The sequence below is a fragment of the Impatiens glandulifera genome, chromosome 2 (genome assembly GCF_907164915.1).
Source record: "Impatiens glandulifera chromosome 2, dImpGla2.1, whole genome shotgun sequence".
Lineage (NCBI taxonomy): Eukaryota > Viridiplantae > Streptophyta > Magnoliopsida > Ericales > Balsaminaceae > Impatiens > Impatiens glandulifera.
This window is the reverse complement of record NC_061863.1, coordinates 34850253-34868215: the sequence shown is the minus strand read 5'-3', so window position 1 is coordinate 34868215 and position 17963 is coordinate 34850253. Positions and strand designations below refer to the sequence as shown.

Genomic DNA, 17963 nt, shown 5'->3' with positions numbered 1-17963 from the left:
AGTCAGCAAAACTCGATATGCGATATAGGAATTTGGATAACAATCATCCATTGTTTTCAAATAATTCAGCACATCAATCGCTCTTTTTGCTTCTCCGGGTAATGAATGTCTTAACAACTTTAGTTGGGGGAGTGTTTCCTTTTCTTTTTCAATAATGCTTGTTCTTATTTTATTTTTTCCTTGATTTTGTTGATAAATGGGAATCGTGTGATTCTTTTCTCCAAGTAAGATAGTGTTTTTTATTTGTATTTTTTTGGATACAAATTAAGTTAGGGCTTATCATTGATAGGTTATCAATTATTATTTATGGGCTTTTTAAAAATAAGCTCATTAACATATCATTATAATTTTTTTTGAAGATTTTGGTGCCCAAAAAATATTTGGGCCTGAGGCAATTGCCTCACTTATTACACAGTAGGTCCGGGCCGGGTGGCATAAGCATGGGTTGAATAAGTTTGGTTTGGGTGAAGCATGAGGTGGCATAAGCATGAGTTGAATAAGTTTGGTTTGGGTGAAGAATGAGGTGACATAAGGATGAGGTGGCATAAACATGAGTTGAATAAGTTTGGTTTGGGTGAAGCATGAGGTGGCATAAGCATGTTTTGGAAGAAATATGGGTTGGAAAAAGTATGGGCAAGGAAACATTAACCTCGGCCTGACCTCCTCGGTCGGACCCTCGGTCCTAACTCAGATTTTTCTCGGCCCTGACACATAATTTCCTCAGCCCTGACAGAGATTTGCATCGGTCCCGATATAGATTTGCCTCGGCCCTTACACAGATTTACATCGGTTCGTATATAGATTTGCCTCGGTCCCGACACAAATTTGCCTCGGCCCTTACATAGATTTACCTCGGTCCTGACATAGATTTTCCTCGGCCCTGGCACAGATTTGCCTCGGCCCTTGGTTTTGGCTAAGACCGAAGTTACTCGGTCTAAAATGAGTTTTTGGGTGTGACATCATAGATCTATGGATATTTAGATTCTTTCGTTAAGTCTCATTAAAGAGTTACGGTTATATATTAATTAAGATTGTATGATTTAATTAAGATTGTATGATGTTATCATGAAGATTGATGTGAATAGATATTTGAATTATCTCATAATATCCCTCGATTTAGGGATATTTAGATTCTTTGATAATTTCAAATCATATTTTCATATTTTCGAATTATATATATATATATATATATATATATATATATTTATTGGTTTTGATCCTTTCAAATTATAATTAGAAATATTCAATTTTATGAAGAATATATATATATATATATATATATATATATATATATATATATATATATATATATATATAAATTTAATCGTAAAGATATATCTTTATTCATATATTTTGAATTTAGATTAAATAGTATGATGTTATATAATTACAATAGATTAAGATATAAGATCTCTAAATTTATGAATATTTGAATTTTCTCTTTCATTTCATATATATTTCATTCCATATATATGGATGAATTTAGATAATTGTAAATGCATGATTTTTCTGGAATATATAAATATATTAATTTTATTATATTATTAAGATTTATGATATTATGATATATTTAATATTTATGGATATTTCCTTTGATTTTGGAGAGTAGATATGTTATCTTATTGAAGAATATGGAATTTCACGAAATATCTTTTTAAATGGATAAATTGAGTAGGTTTATTAAATTAATATTTATTTATTAATTTTTTTTGAAGGAAAAACTAATTATGATTATTAATTTTTTATTTTTAAAATTTAATTTAAGACAAAATTGATATTTAAGAAACAAAAAAAGTGACCTAGTGACATTATGTTCTAGCTTTTTATATAAAAAAAGGAAAAAAAAAAAAAAGCTAATTTAGAGCATGTACAACTAGCTCATTAGACGACGTGTGAATTAATAAAAGTTCATTTTTAAACGTACGAAAAATTAAAAATTGACTCACCTAGCCTCGGTAAGTAACTATAGTTAATTATTTTTTAAAAATTTAATATTTTTTATTTAAATAATCATTTTTTTCTCTTTTTTTTATTAATTAATTAATTCATCATTTTTTATTATTTCTTCTTTTCTTTTGTCTATTCATTTTTAATAATTAATTAATACATTTATCCATTTTTACTATTTATTTTTCTTATTTGATTTTTTTCTATTATTTAGTTTTTTATATATTATTTTAAAATTAGTTGGTAGTTTTAGGACTGAATATTTGAATATTGTAATGTATAAAGTAGTTCAATATTTTGATACTCTAATATTTTTATATTTTGCTCAAAGTAATTTTATTAAATAATTACTTGTATAATCTTTTTTTATTAAATTTTATTTGCGGTGCAAACTGTTTTTTCACAAGATTAACACAAATTATGGACTCGTCATATTTATGAAAATTAGAGTAAAAATAACAATAGAGGATAAATGAATATATTGTTCTATAAAATACTTAATTAAATATTATAGAAAATGTTGAACTACTTTATACATTACAATATTCAAATAATCAAATAATATTAAAATAATCTAGGTTTATATAGTAATAAACAAAATAGTATAAAAAAATAAAAATCAAATAATCAAATAACAAAAAAAATAGTAAAAGAACTTAAATGAATGAATTAATTAATTAAAAGAATAGACAAAAGAAAAAATAGTAAAAGGAGATAAATATATTAATTAATTAATAAATAAAAGAAGGAGAGAAAAAATGAATAAATATTAAATTAAAAAAATTAACTATAGTTACTAATAGAGGCTAGATAAGTCAATTTTTAATAATATGTACGTTTAAATGAACTTTTATTAGTTCATACGTGTAACTGAGCTAATTGTACAAATACATACGTTTTGATGAGATTTTTCCTTAAAAAAAACATATTACTCTTCTCAACTAAAAATTTCTCATTCAATAATAAATATTTCCTATAGGTGTATTGCATGAATAAAGACAAGTATATAACAATCCAAATACTAAAAAATTACAAAAATCAATAAAAGGAAGAGAGAGAAAAGCTCGGGATTTCAGGCGATATTACGGCGAAAATTTCGGCAGCCAATTCTCTCATCACGATCGGCACGAACGACACGATCGACATGAACGACACAATTGGTACAAACAGAATGATCGACACGATCGGCAAGATATCAAGGTCGCTGTTCGCTTGTGGTGTTCGCGGTTGCTAGTCGCTTTTGGCAAGATCGGCACAATCGGCACGAACGCCACAAACGACACGGTAACTCTAATAACTTGGTTGTTCTTTCAGCTGTAAAACTTGATTGGAAAGTTAGGGTTTCTGTTTTACCCTGTTATTCAATTGTTAGAGTTTCTGGTGTATCATGTTCTATAATTTCTCTGTTTTATTGTTGTTTCTTATTCTTCATTAAAATGGGAAGAAAGAAAAGCAATAAGAATAAAGAAGTCAAAGAATTTTTGATGGAATGTTTAATGGAGGCAGATGAAATTGAATTTGATAGGATTCATGAAGAAATTATCCAGAAAAAACAGGAATGCAACAAAGGTTAGGAACCAATTGCTGATAAAAATTCTTAAGAAAATGTAGCAAGAAAACATGGGAAGAAAGAAGGAATTTGGAACGTTGGTTACAATGAAAGAGCAAATCTCTTTAGACTGAAAAATCAAATCACAAAGCTCTTGATGCACGTAAAGAAAGGAGAGATTGTGCTCAACAAAGAAAAAATGCAACAAACAACCGTCCAATTGAATGTACACTATCTTAAGGACTGGAATTTACTACAGAAAGAAGAGTATGAAAAGATAGTAAACTGGTCAGTTGAAACAATGAGGGAGCTGATGAAGTCTCATAAATCTATGACTTATACTATCATGAGCAATTCCAGCTGGAGAGTAAACGAGGTCTGAAAAAATAACACATGAAATAAAACAGAAGATCATGCTTATAAAGAAAAAATCTACTTGGGCAATGTTAAAACAAAAGTGGAGGTACTCAATTCTCCTTTTGAATTTAAACTGCCAACTGAAGTGGAGAAAAAATGTGTTAAAGATTGAGAAAATGTAGTGGTTGGAAACTACATAAAGAAGAATAGAGTATCATTCTCAGTCACCAAGGAAGCCTTAATGAAACAATGGGAGTAGAAGGGACTAGTTAAGATTTCTGCAAATATACATAATCTCTATTTTCTGCAATTCATGAATGAATCGAACTTGGATGATATTATGAAATATGAACATACTTATATTGGATCAAATTATATGACGCTGGAGAGATGGTCTGAAAAATTGAACCTGCTAAGCAAACCATAAAAACAGCCCAAATATGGTTTAAGTTTTGGAACATTCCAACAAACATGTACAATGCAGAACCTTTAAGTCACTTTGCAAGTTTATTGGGAAAATCATTATACATGGACCCAATTACAGAAAGAGGAGAACAACTTATAAGTAATTACCTTTGCTAGAATAAACATTGAAGTTCATCCTCGAAGTATGCTGTCAAAGAACATGACAATAGTTGACAAGAAAAGAAAGTCTACAATCATGGAAATTTCATATGAATGGAGGCTAGACATGTGTATTTTTTGTAATACTTTTCAACACGCTAGCACTAAATGTGAAAAAGCAGTTGAGGAAAGGCCCAAGAAGAAGAAAGGCAGAAAAATGAAACGGAAGAATCGAGAATCTAAGAGCATATTGGGGAAGTTAAAGAAAATCGGTAAGGAAAAAATACAGAGGAAGAAATCAAGGAAGAATCAGAGAAGGAAGAAAGTAATGATGTAGAGGAAGAAAGGAATGTAGAATCAAATATTGAAGAAATCAACGAAACTGATGAAATAGGGTCTACTAAATAAGATAAACCTAAATACAATGAAGATGAAGAGGCAAAAGATGATATCAAAGATACAACAGAGAAAAAAATACAGAGGAAACTAAAGTTGTTGATCCTCAAACACATAAAACTGAAATTGAGAAAAGTAGTAACAAAAGCCCTAAAATTCTAAAAAATAATACATTTTATTATGTTAGTACGAGTTCATATAAAGGAAGATTAAACAATAAGAACAGACAAACATCATCATCAGCTTCAATTCAATCTCCCTTAATAAAGAACGCAATAAGAATGGGATGTGGAAGAAGACAATATGATCAAAAGGCGGATATGGAGACAACATAGGTTATGATAACTAGATTGTAGTCTTTGTTCATTATAATCTGTGATTTGTAATGTGATTTGACTGCCACAATTTAGAAACTTTTCGGTCTTTTATTTGTTATCTTACAATCAAAACTAGAGTTTCTCTAGTTTGATTATTGACCCCTCCCATTTTTGAGCTTATTAATGAAATGATGTTAAACTGTTTTTAAAAAAAACAATCCAAATACAACGTTTGGTATGATGTAGATAAAGTAGAATGATATGCACGGTAAATAATAAAGATTGTTTGGTTGATGTAAATTTATATATCCAGTATTAATTAGGTATAATTTATATAATATTATACCTACCTAAACTAGTCACAATAAGTCATAAGCATAATATTCTTATATTACCCTTCATTTTATAAAATTATTAAAATTTTAATTTCTTTATTTTAAAATATAGTAATAATAATTAATTATATCTAAATATTAATTTAAATTTTTAATTTATATATTATTTTATCTCTATAGAAAGTTATATTATTTTAAGTATAAAATTTTAATGTGACAATTTTTATACATAATTAAATATAATTATTATTCAAAAATAATAATAATGTTAATTAAAAAATAATAGTCATATATGAAATTAATTATTAAAATAAAATTGTATTTCATTATTAATAAATAATATTTATAATTAAATATATAAATTATTATTATTATTATTATTATTATCCATGCAACTTACATCTATATATATTTCTAAACTAATTTATAATTATACCATTCTAATTTCAAATATTATTTTATTTAAATTATTATTATAATTAAGATTTTATTTTATACAAATAATTAATATTATTTCAATATATAAATTTTTATAATAATACATCAATTTCAAAATTAAATATTAATTAAAATAAGTTCAATTATATATATAATTATATAAGTTCAATTATAAAAAATTATATATAAAATAATATAAAATAATTATATATTATTTTTTTATAAAATTATATCTAATTAATAATACAAACTACTCATAATAAACATTAAAATAATAATTTTAAAAATATATAAGGTTAAAATAGTCTTTTATATTTTTTACTATTTTTTTATATCATCAACCAAACACAAAATAATAAAATATATATAATTTATACATATTTTTTACTCCCATCCAAACACTAATAACCTATTGTAGACACCACATTTTTACACCCTAGATACCTAATAAAAAAACCGGCCCGAAATAATACTCATGTTTGTTTATTGAACCGGGAAAATAAAAATAGAAACACCTCGTGGAAAACCGACCCAGAAAAGTTTAAAAGATAACGATCCAAAGGTCGAATTTCATAACGACTCTGTTTTCCCAACTCGTGACACGTTCATGTTGTACGTTTTGAAAAATCTTGAATTTTGAGTGTAATATTACTATTTGCAAATTTGTGCAGAAATTGCTCAAAAAGAGGGAAAATAAGAGAACGGGTCAACCCGAGTCAACCAGCCAACCGACGAGTCAACCCGTGGCAAAGAAGGATCAAGCACGTGTCAAGAAGAAGTGGAAAAGAGTAGACTGGTCTTCTAAAGTGGGAAAATCGGATTATTTGAAAAGTGAGTTATTTGAAAAGGGGATTGTTGGAAAAGAAAATCAAGAATCCTTAAGTTTGAAGTCCTCATGGAGCTTATCCCGGCTTCAATATTGAATGAAATTCAATGATCTTGAATGTTTTGAAAATAGAAATTAGTCCTCTTTCGTATGGTGTAGCCCAATATCCCATTGGTGCCATATATCTAGACGAAATCTGGTCATGAGTGGAAGGTGTTCCTGAAAGGTTTAAACCAAACACCCTTTCACTTTAAAATTCGTAACTTGAGCTGTGGTCAATGATTTTGGGTGATTCAAGTTGGTTTGAAATATTACTCATTTATCTTTCCAATGGAATCGTCCTCGAACCATTGTTCGACCTTTAAGGCCCTCTCACGATCAGTACAAGAGAGGCAATGCTACAAATGCAAATTCTGAGAGCTAACTGAAGTTATGTTGCACTTCTAAAAATCATATCTTTTGAACCAATGATCCATCTTCAGTGTATGAGCTACCGTTGGAATTACCTTTGAATTGTCTTTCCAACGACACCAATAGTTCTCCCAATTCTCCCTAAAGCTCAGTCCAAGTCGCCTGCAGCGAAGGTGATGCGTTAACTGGCACGTTTCTGTGAGGCTAGTCTCCTGACCAACACGGACCATTTCGTAAGCAAAGGAGAACATGGGGATGTAGGCAAGATTCTTGCCTTTCCAATGGTACCAACCTCATTGTGGGGAAAGCTATGTGTACAAAGTTATGGGCTAATAAAGTTATGAAAGTTAAAACCGAGGGATTGAAAAGATTGAAATGGAGGAGTGACTTTAAAACATCGTAACTTTGGGTAGGAAGGTCCGTTTGGGTTGATTCAAAACGGAGATCCACGTTCGTAATGTCAAGAATTGACCATAAAATTTTCAAAATTTTCTAAACAAAAACGAGGCCAGGGAGATTTATTTGGGATGATGGTGTCAATAAAGGATAGGAAAAACGGGGATAAAAACAAAGCTGAAATATATATATTTTATTTTCACAAGCGTGCCCTTGATATTAGGGTGTATTTCCAATTTAACTCTTAAAGTTAAGAGGGGCCGTTTTTCAGCTGAAGAGAAAGGTAAAAAAAATCAGTTCTTAAAGGGCATGAGTGGAGAAAGAAGAGAGAGGCAGTTTTCAGAGCAGTTTTGGAGAGTTCTCGAAGGTGATCAATAATTCAGTTTTTGAGAGAGAAAAGAGCGGTTACTGGCGAGAGAAAGAGAATAAGTAATCCGAGCTCACTGCCTTGGACGATTGGATCGACGAACGCGAAGAACGGCAGAAACTTTGGCTGAAGCTTCTTCGAATCCGGCTGATTCATTTCGTTTCTTCATTCTGTTTCATTTCCCTCTTCTAATCAGGTAACATCCTTATCAAATGTAGTCCTTAATTGATTGATTGGGGCATCGGTTATGAATACCGATGCCATTTGTTCATTAGAAAGTTAGATTGCAGGTTATTTCAATTGTTTGATTATTGTTCTTCTTCTGTTTGACCGTGTTTCTTTCTGTGATTTGGATTGGTTATTGATTGAATAATTAGCTAATAGATGTTGAGTTAGGTTAGTCTGGAATTAGTTTAGGATAGACGTGTTGTTCTTTTATCCAAAGGAATTGTTTCTACTAAAATAAAAAAAAATACAGAAGAACGGAAGAGCATATCGCTTTCTTCGATCGATCTTCAAGGTGTTCTTCGACTGTGTGGTTGTAAGCGTGGTCTCAAAGTGTAGAACAGTTATTTGTGGCGAGACGAATCATCGCGGCTGGAGACTTCGCTATCCAGAGGCAGAAGAGGTGTAGGACGTCGCCCGTTCGAAGATCTTGTGATTTGGGGGAATAATCTGGATGCTGATCTTCATTGGTCGAGGTTCTGTTGAGACTGAGGAATCGAACAGGCGACGATGAAGATGAAGAACACCACGGAGATTCGTCGTATTGGGCGCTCAGGCGACGCGTTGCTTCAGAAGTTGTTGTTGCCGGAAATCGCCATTGCCGGAAAACTCGCCGGAGGCAGGGGATATTTCGTTATATTCCCATTCCCCCAACTTTGTTGAGGGTTGCAAAGAAGCCTATGTGCTTCTTTGCTTTTTAAATGGGTATTTATGTTTTAATTTCGAATTAAATATTTAATTCGAAATTAAAACAGCCTCAAACTCTTCCTCTCTTTTAATTGAGCCCCTAGGTTTAATTTTTCTTTTATTTTAGTTTAAAACTTTAAAAAACTAAAAAAAGTAAAATAAATCTAAGGTCCTGTTTGTTTCCTAGATTTCACAAATGACTTTAAAATGAGGATTCGAACATCCAAACCACTTTCGAATTTTCTCAAATTTTCCCAAAAATTCAAAAATGTTATTTTCTTCAAAAATAAATTTTCCTGGAATTTTTAGGACCTGTTTGGAAAAATGTCTATCTCCGTAGTGTCATATCGGAAGTTCTATAACTCCGAAAATTCCAAAATCGATTCCTGTGAGCTTCCAATAATATTTTTGACCATCATATGAAATTTTTGGGAATTTTGGGAATTATTTTCTGAAAATGACTCATTTTAAAATATTGTATTCAGAGTTTTTCTTAACTCCGAGAATTTCAAAAAAAATGGGAAACACTTAGAACTTTGAGTTAATTCACTCTCTTCTCTCCTTTGAGCAAAAGAATAAAATTCTAGTCCTCCAATCGAATTTTATTCTCCTCATCTATCCTCATTTGATCCTTCTCGAGAATCTTGATTCTCGCTTTTCTTTGATAATGTTGCTTTATGTTTTGCAATACCTTTCAATGCCTTTTAATGATTTTCAATGCTTTGTCCTTGTCAAGCACCTCATGAATATGATTAGCCCCTATGCAAATTGATTAAGATTTTCTCACACGAGCAAAAGAGTTCTGAACTCAGAACGAAAACGTAACAATCCTTCAAACATCATATGGCCAATTACTTAGAAGTAGAGACTGTCTGTAAAGACAGGCGTATAGGACATAGCGCCGTAGGCCCTTTCCTAATACGTAACCAAACACCGAACTCTTAAAATGAATCTCTGGTTTTTTATTTCTTTATTTTTTTGGGAAGTAAACTAAAGTGGCGACTCTCAAGTCAATTAGATCGATACATTCGCGAGTGTGTCGATTTAAAACATGTACGGGCCAATTCAATTCGATAAAGGAAGTGTATGCCAATTATTAAAAAAAAAGGGGCATACGCGCCAGAAAATAGAAGGGAACGAAATGAACGCATACACCTATATAATTTATACATCATAATACCTCCATATAATTTACACCACTTACAACTTATACACATATAACTAGTATATCGTACTAAACATTACCATACTCTTCTCTTCTCACCCTTTTCTTTTTTCTCAACGATATAAAATTTTAAAAATATTTATCAATATTATTTAAATAATTAAATGCCAACTAAAATCTTTCCATTCAGTAAGAAATACATCTTATATTATAGCTGTACTGCATAAATACAAGTATATTAACAATTCAATTCTTTTACTAAAAGACATGTCCTTCAAATAATTTTCTAAACAAATTGCAAATTACAAATAATTTTTTTTTATTTTTAACCCATTAGAGCAAAGAGCTTTTTAAAGATACTAAAAGTCAAAAGTTATGTGTTCCTCTCTTAAATTTAATTTCTTTTGTTTTCTTGTTAGAACATTGAACTCCCATCCTTCACAACAAGTTTTTTTTTCTTTCTTAAAATAATTTGAGGAAAAAAATCTGAAAAAATCAAAAAATCTTCACTCTACTCTCTTTCCTCACTCTTCTTTCGTTTTCAAGCTAATTAATGTTCTCTCATTCTTTTTCCTGTTACTTCTTAAAAAAAAATTATCATTATAAAAAATATTATGGCTAGTTTGATTCAACTTATTGACGCCTAGAGAATCAAAATGCGGATTCTGGCATGTAGAAGAAAGAAGCTCGACTGGACCTCTTTCTTCATATGGCCCAAAAAAACAAAATCGCAAACACTGACATTGTCACAAGCGGGAAGTGCGCCGGGAAAAAGACTCAGGAGATCCGCTTTCTTAGAAGAGCTTAGGAATAAACTTATCCAGCTTATTCTCAGGTACGTTTGATATGATCTCAGCTTATTTAATCGTTAAGTTTGGGTATGTTTGATATAGCTTATACGCCCAACTTATTTATTTTTAATATTTATAATATATTATTTAATAATTAATATTATATATAGATATAATGTTATATATATATTTAATAATTTAATTTTAAATATTAATAAATGATTTAATTAAAAAATAATATATATTTGAAAATAAATTATATTAATATATTATTTTTTATAATTTTATTGTTAATATATAATTTTAATTATTAATAAATGACTTAAATTAAAAAATAATATATTTTAAAATAAATGATATAAATATATTAATTTTTATAAATATATAATTTTAAATATATTTAATATAAATATGATATAAAATATATATAGATATATATAAAAGTATTTAATAATATTTAATAATATTTTTTTCACATTTTCACACTTCTCTCTATGATCCAATCTTTCAATCTTTGAATTTATTTTTGTACTCTCTCACACTTTTAGTATTATCATTGGATTCATCTCAAAGTATTTTAGATAATTAATTAAGGCTAGTTTGATTTCTAAAATTATAAATAAAAAATATCAAAGTCTATTTATAATTTATATTTTTACTTAATTATTTTATATATTAAGATATATATATATTATAAATAATAAATAAAAATATATTTAAATATATCTTTTTTATTATAATAATTTTATATATTAAAATATTATAAATATATGAAATAAATGTGAGAGAATGAATAAAATGATTAGAAAGAGATTAAATAGATGAGAGAATGAATAAAATGATTACAAATAAATGAAATAGATTAAAGAGAATGAATAAAAAAATATTTAAAAATGAACGCTGAGATTATAATCTTAAACGCTAGAGGAGGGAGGTAGAGAAAATTTTTAGTTTAAACGCAAGCATTTGTTTGATTATAATTTTTTGCGTGAGCTTATTATGCAAAATTACTATAACAGCTTACTACGCAGACACCAATACGCGACTTATTAACACTGAATCAAACGAGGCCTATGTTATTGAATATAACTGAACTTAACTAATTTATAAATAATCATGAGTCTAAAAATAACAGAGGAGAGAGAAATCTAGGAGATAGGAAATTAAACCTGTCGATCATGTCGGAAATCATCCAAAGCTTTAGAAGAAAAAAGATGAACAGATAATATCTTTCTAAGCATCCGCCACCTTGGACCATAAGGAGCAAAAACAAGATCTTGATAATTATAAGCAATGTGTTTTGCACCAGAATTCGGCGGCCGGCTTGAGAAATTAGCATCGTGTTTCTTAAGAAATTGTGCTGCTTCAGAAGCTGAAGCCGCAACCACCACATGAACCTGACCGAGCCGTAGATGCATCAATGGCCCATATGCCTTAGCCATAGCTGCTAGAGAATGGTGTGGCATCGGACCTAGATGAGGTAGGATGGTCTGGGTCCTGGCGGAAGACGGCGGCGGTCAAGAAATGAAAGTAGGTTCAGGAGAAAGTAGATGAAGATTCTGATGGTTAGTGTGTAAAGGACGAGGGATAAAGTCCTCATTTCACTTTCACTCTTTGAATTGAAATTGGGAGGGAGCATTATTGGCTGCTATAAAAAGACAAAGGGCAAAGATAAAAGAGTGAAAATTTATTAATTTTTCAAACACGTAATTCTTCAAATTCTTTCATCTAAATTCTAATTCAATAATTTCTCTATATATTAATAAATAGAAGAAAAATGATTGAGAGCGGTACTTGAGACAGCGAATGATCCAGATGATAGAGAGCGTGACTTGAGACAGCGAATGATCCAGCGATGCTACGTGGGTTGATAGATAGAATATTCTCTCTCCTATTATTAATTATTTTTTCTCTCCTATTATTAATTATTTTCTCTCTCTTCTTATTAAATAATTTCTATCCTATAAAATAATAAAAAAAAAGAAAAAAGAGGCCATAAAAAATATTTGATAAATAAATGAATTGAAAAGTCATAAAAATAAAATAAAAATAAAAGAGATAAATTTATAATTCAATTAATCAGTGATATTAATTAGGATTTAGGGTTTAGAATTTAGGATTTAGGATTTAGAGTTTAGGATTTAGAGTTTAGTGTTTAGAGTTTAAGGTTTAAAGTTTAGAATTTATTTAATGTAAGAGTTTGTTGTAAATTATTGAGTTATTTTAATGAGAGATAATAAATATTAAATAAATGAGTAAAATAATAATCGTGAGAATGTGGATAAATGAGATAAATTAATTTGTAGAGATAGAGAGAGAAATTATTTAATAAGAGTAGAGAGAAATTAATTAATAAGAGGAGAGAGAATATTTTATAAACGTGTTTTAATTATTATTATATTTTTATTTATTTATTAATTTTACTTGTCGGCCACGTAGACCATCTCTCTACCAGTCGCTGTCTCCCAGTCGCTCTCTATCATTCCTCTTAATAGAATGAGATTTATTGGGCTTGTTTGATATGGTCATTTTAAAATATTATTTTAGTATTTAATAATTTAAAATATTATAAATATATTTTTCATACCGTAGTTCATTATTACCTATTAATTTAAATAAATCACACCAAATCAAATAAGATCTTATTAATTATATATATATAATTAACCGATACATTCCGTACCCTACTAAAAAACCGATCCTTGTTTACCAACCACACATTGTCTAACCAAATCCAATTCTCTCTCAATACGTTCAAATTCGATTCGTGTGGATTCTTCCCCCAACTAACGAAGAGATCTTGGCGGAATTGCCACATATGAAATTGAGCACAATTTTGTAAAGAAATAGCCCCCTTGTTTCTCGAGAAGAGATGGGAAACATGCTTAATATCATTTGATTGAATAGTTGACCTAGCCCCTTGTTGTTCGAAGAAACCCTCCACTTCAATTGGTAATATATATATATATATATATATATATATATATATATATATATATATATATATATATATGTCTATGTATATGTCTATATATATATATATATCTATATATATATATGTCTATATATATATATAGATATATATATATATATAGATATATATATATATATAGATATATATATATATATATATATATATATATATATATATATATAGATATATATATATATATAGATATATATATATATATATATAGATAGATATATAGACATATATATATATAGATATATATATATATATATATATAGATAGATATATATAAATATATAGATATATAGATATATATAGATATATATAGATATATATAGATATATATAGATAGATATATAGATAGATAGATATATAGATATATATAGATATTCTATATATATATATATATATATATATATATATATATATATATATATATATATATATATATATATATATATATATATATATATATATATATATATATATATATATATATATATATATGAGATTAGAGATAAGAGATAAGGTTGAAAGAACATGAGTTTTAAATAAATATTAAACTATAATTAAATATTATTTAATTTATTAATTAAAATATGTATTTAAAAAAATAAATTAATAAATTTTACGTTTTTACTAAGATTATCAATCTCCTTATAATTCGTCACTGCTCACGATCTCTCAAGATGAACCGGAAATCCCGGTTTAGATCTGTCAAGGTGAACCGATGAAAAACTGTTCCTTCCTTGGGCCGTGTTTGATTTGTAATTTATTTAAATATATATTATTTAAAGGCAGAATTGGTTAGATTGGAGGGAGCCAATTGGGATTTCAGATCTATTTTAATATTTTAATTATTTTTAATAACGTTCGAATTGTGATATTTAGGTTATTAATTATTAGAGATTTATAAATAAAAAAATATCTAATTAACTTAACTGCTGAATTAATTAAATTAGTGACACAATTTACTTTACAAATATTTTATTAACTTTGATATGTTAAGAAATTATAAAATTGGGATTTAGAATAAATTCTATATGGTGTGTTTGATGAAGGGAAATTGGAATTAGAATTGATATTGGAATTCTAATTCTATTGAGAATTGGAATTAAATTACAATTCAATTCTAATGTTCGGGAAAATTATAGAATTGTAATTCAATTTCAGTTCCTATTTTTTTCACATATTTGGTACGTATAACACATTTTTGACATTTTTTATACGTTTAACACGTTTTCACACGTTTTGACAAGTTTAACACGTTTTCACACGTTTTGACAAGTTTAACACGTTTTTAGCACGTTTTTGACATATTTAACACGTTTTTCACACGTTTAATATGTTTTCACGTTTTTGGAACGTTAAACACGTTTTGACACGTTAAACACGTTTTTGGCATGTTTAACACGTTTTCCATACGTTTTACACATTTTTGACAAGTTTAACACGTTTAACACGTTTTTTATACGTTCTTCACATTTAATACGTTTTCATACGTTTATCACATTTTTAGATAATTTAACACATTTTCACACGTTTTTCATGTTTTGGCACGTTTAACACGTTTTTCACGTTTAACACGTTTTTGACATTTTAAATATGTTTAACATATTTTTCACATGTTTTGATAAGTTTAACATGTTTTTGACATGTTTAATATGTTTGCAGATTCCTCTAGCCCTTCATTTATTTGTACCTACATAAATAAATATTTACAATCTTTTGGTACCTACTTTCAATTGGGTCCTCGGTCAATCAGTCCCTTAAGAATCCATATTTGAGTTATTCTAATGAATTTCCCATTTTGTGTTGTGATTAATGCGTATGTTTTTTAACTTAGCAGACGACTTTCTGCTAGCCACTGATCCCTTAGCTTTTGAAGAAGATTTTCTTTTAAAACTCCTTGACTTAGAGCGAGGTTTTAGATTGCCAGACTTGTAAGTTGCTTCTAGCTTATTCTTAAGCCAGCTAACAGTCGGCGTAACATAAGTTATTTGATTTTTGAAAGCTACTTCTACGTGAATGGGATTAGATTCAATGTCAGTCAGACTCCCTTTGACAAAGCTTATTGGCTTAAACTTGTCAGTTGTTGAGTTTGACTCTTTTCAAGACAGGTTAAGGTCATTGCTGTCAAATCCCATTCCGAATCTAAATCCAGCAGGTTTCAATATACTGATCTGATGTTTGACAGCATCTCCGGACCTTGTCCATGCACTAACTACATAGTTTAATCTCTTATTTTCAGATGAAAGAGTTTGAATCTGTTCTTTGAGCATCTCATTCTCAGATGAGATCTCTGCTATGTTTTCGTAAAAAACGTTTGATTCAGATTCTTTGTTGGAAGACAGAACAATTGATTCATATTTAACTTTCATTTCGAAAAAAGAGTCAGTTAACTTCTTGTACTCAATAGCCATTTCATTGAGTGCTTTAGTTAACTTCTTGTTTATAAATTCTGGTGCAGAGATATCATTTACCTTGGATTGGTTATCTGCCATCAAACATGTAACAACTTCATTCTCTTTTTCAGTAGGAGACTCATCTGAATCGCTGTCTTCCCATCTGGATTTGTTTTCACTACACATGAACGCTTTCTGGTCCTTCTTTGCTTGACTACTTCTACCGTAGATATGATTAAGCTTATCCCACATCTCTTTAGCAGAGGAACAAGACTTGATTTCATAGAACACGTTCATGTTGATCGACTGATACAGAATGTTCCTAGCAACATTATCCAGGTTGTTGGTCATCCTATCCTCAGTAGTCCACTCACTCCTTGGCTTCGAAATTTTTATGGGGCCATCAATAATGACGCTCCACATATCACAATCAAGAGCAGCCAAGTGAACTTGCATTCTCATCATCCAATAATCGTAGTTGTCCCTTGACAGAATAGGAATTTCATTGATGTTAGACATGCTTCAGGTTCTTGATGCTTGAGAATAGAAATAGGGCTCTGATACCAATTGATATGATCGGCTTTATCGATAGAGACGGGGGTCTGGCTATTGATGAAGGCTTATGAAAAACGGTTTGAAAGTAATCTTGTTAGGGATTTAATTCGCTTTCTATTCTACGCAAACCCTTGAAAACACATGAAATAGAATCAAGGCGGAATTGTTACTTGGGTTTGAAGCTCAAGATAAAAAATGAAAAGATGACAAAAATGAAAGAACACAGCAGTTTGCTTATGGATGTTCGGAGAAACTCTCCTACGTCACCCCTTCTTCTAACCACCGGAAGGATTCACTATAATATGATTAAATCAAATACAGTTTGCACACATTTAGCTCACTATTGAACAGAACACACTCTGTTCAATTTAGAAGATGAAGAGTATCACTCAACTAATGGTATTTTTGATTCTAGCTCTCTCTTGATTCACACACAGTACAATCAGGAAAGCAGCTTTACAGTATGAATATTCAAATGCTTGATTTCTCTCTTTGTAATTCAGGCAAGCAAAATTATCTGAGAGATTGTAGATTGGCTTTTCAAATCAGTAGTTTGTCTGTTGTCCTTGAGATTTGAAAAATATTGGGCAGAGATTAACGGTCGAATCTTTAGAATGATACGTGGCACTCTTTCATTGGAAAGCCTCCATTGTACACAGCAGGTTCTGAGCACAAGGATCGTGGCCGTACAATAACTAGTAGTGCGTTGAATATTCCATTAGGGATGTACCTACAAAACAAGTAATATGAGGGAAATTCTCTTACGTGGCATTCGTTGGTTGGTTGCATATAGCTATCGTACTAATCTTCACTAGAAAGTGGAGCAGGAGTAGAGTACAGCTATAGCACGTGGATAGGCGGGTGCTAGCTTCAAGCATACTGCTTAAACATAGTATTAAATGTATTTCAGTTAGACGACCTCGTCTAATGAAATCAAACATCCCCGTCTAAGACAAGAATCCATTAGACCGCCTGGTCTAATGGGATTAGACTTACGTCTAATTACAATCACTTCAAACTAATCTGAAGGAGTTAGACTACACGTCTAACTTTCACTAATTAGACTTCACGTCTAAATATTCACAAACCATTAGACTGCACGTCTAATTACGGTTCTACTTCAGACTTGTCTAAAGGAGTTAGACTATACGTCTAACTTCCACTTTCTATTAGAATGCATGTCTAACTCCACGAGTTAGACTGCACGTCTAATTACGGTTAACTTCAGACTAATCTGAAGGAGTTAGACTACACGTCTAAC

The 17963-nt window shown here is 29.6% G+C and overlaps 1 pseudogene; it reads right to left on the bottom strand.

Annotated features, from left to right (window-relative positions):
- Window positions 1-12403, bottom strand: part of LOC124924599 — a 39761-nt pseudogene extending 27358 nt beyond the window's left edge.
- Between the last annotated feature and the right edge of the window lie 5560 nt (window positions 12404-17963).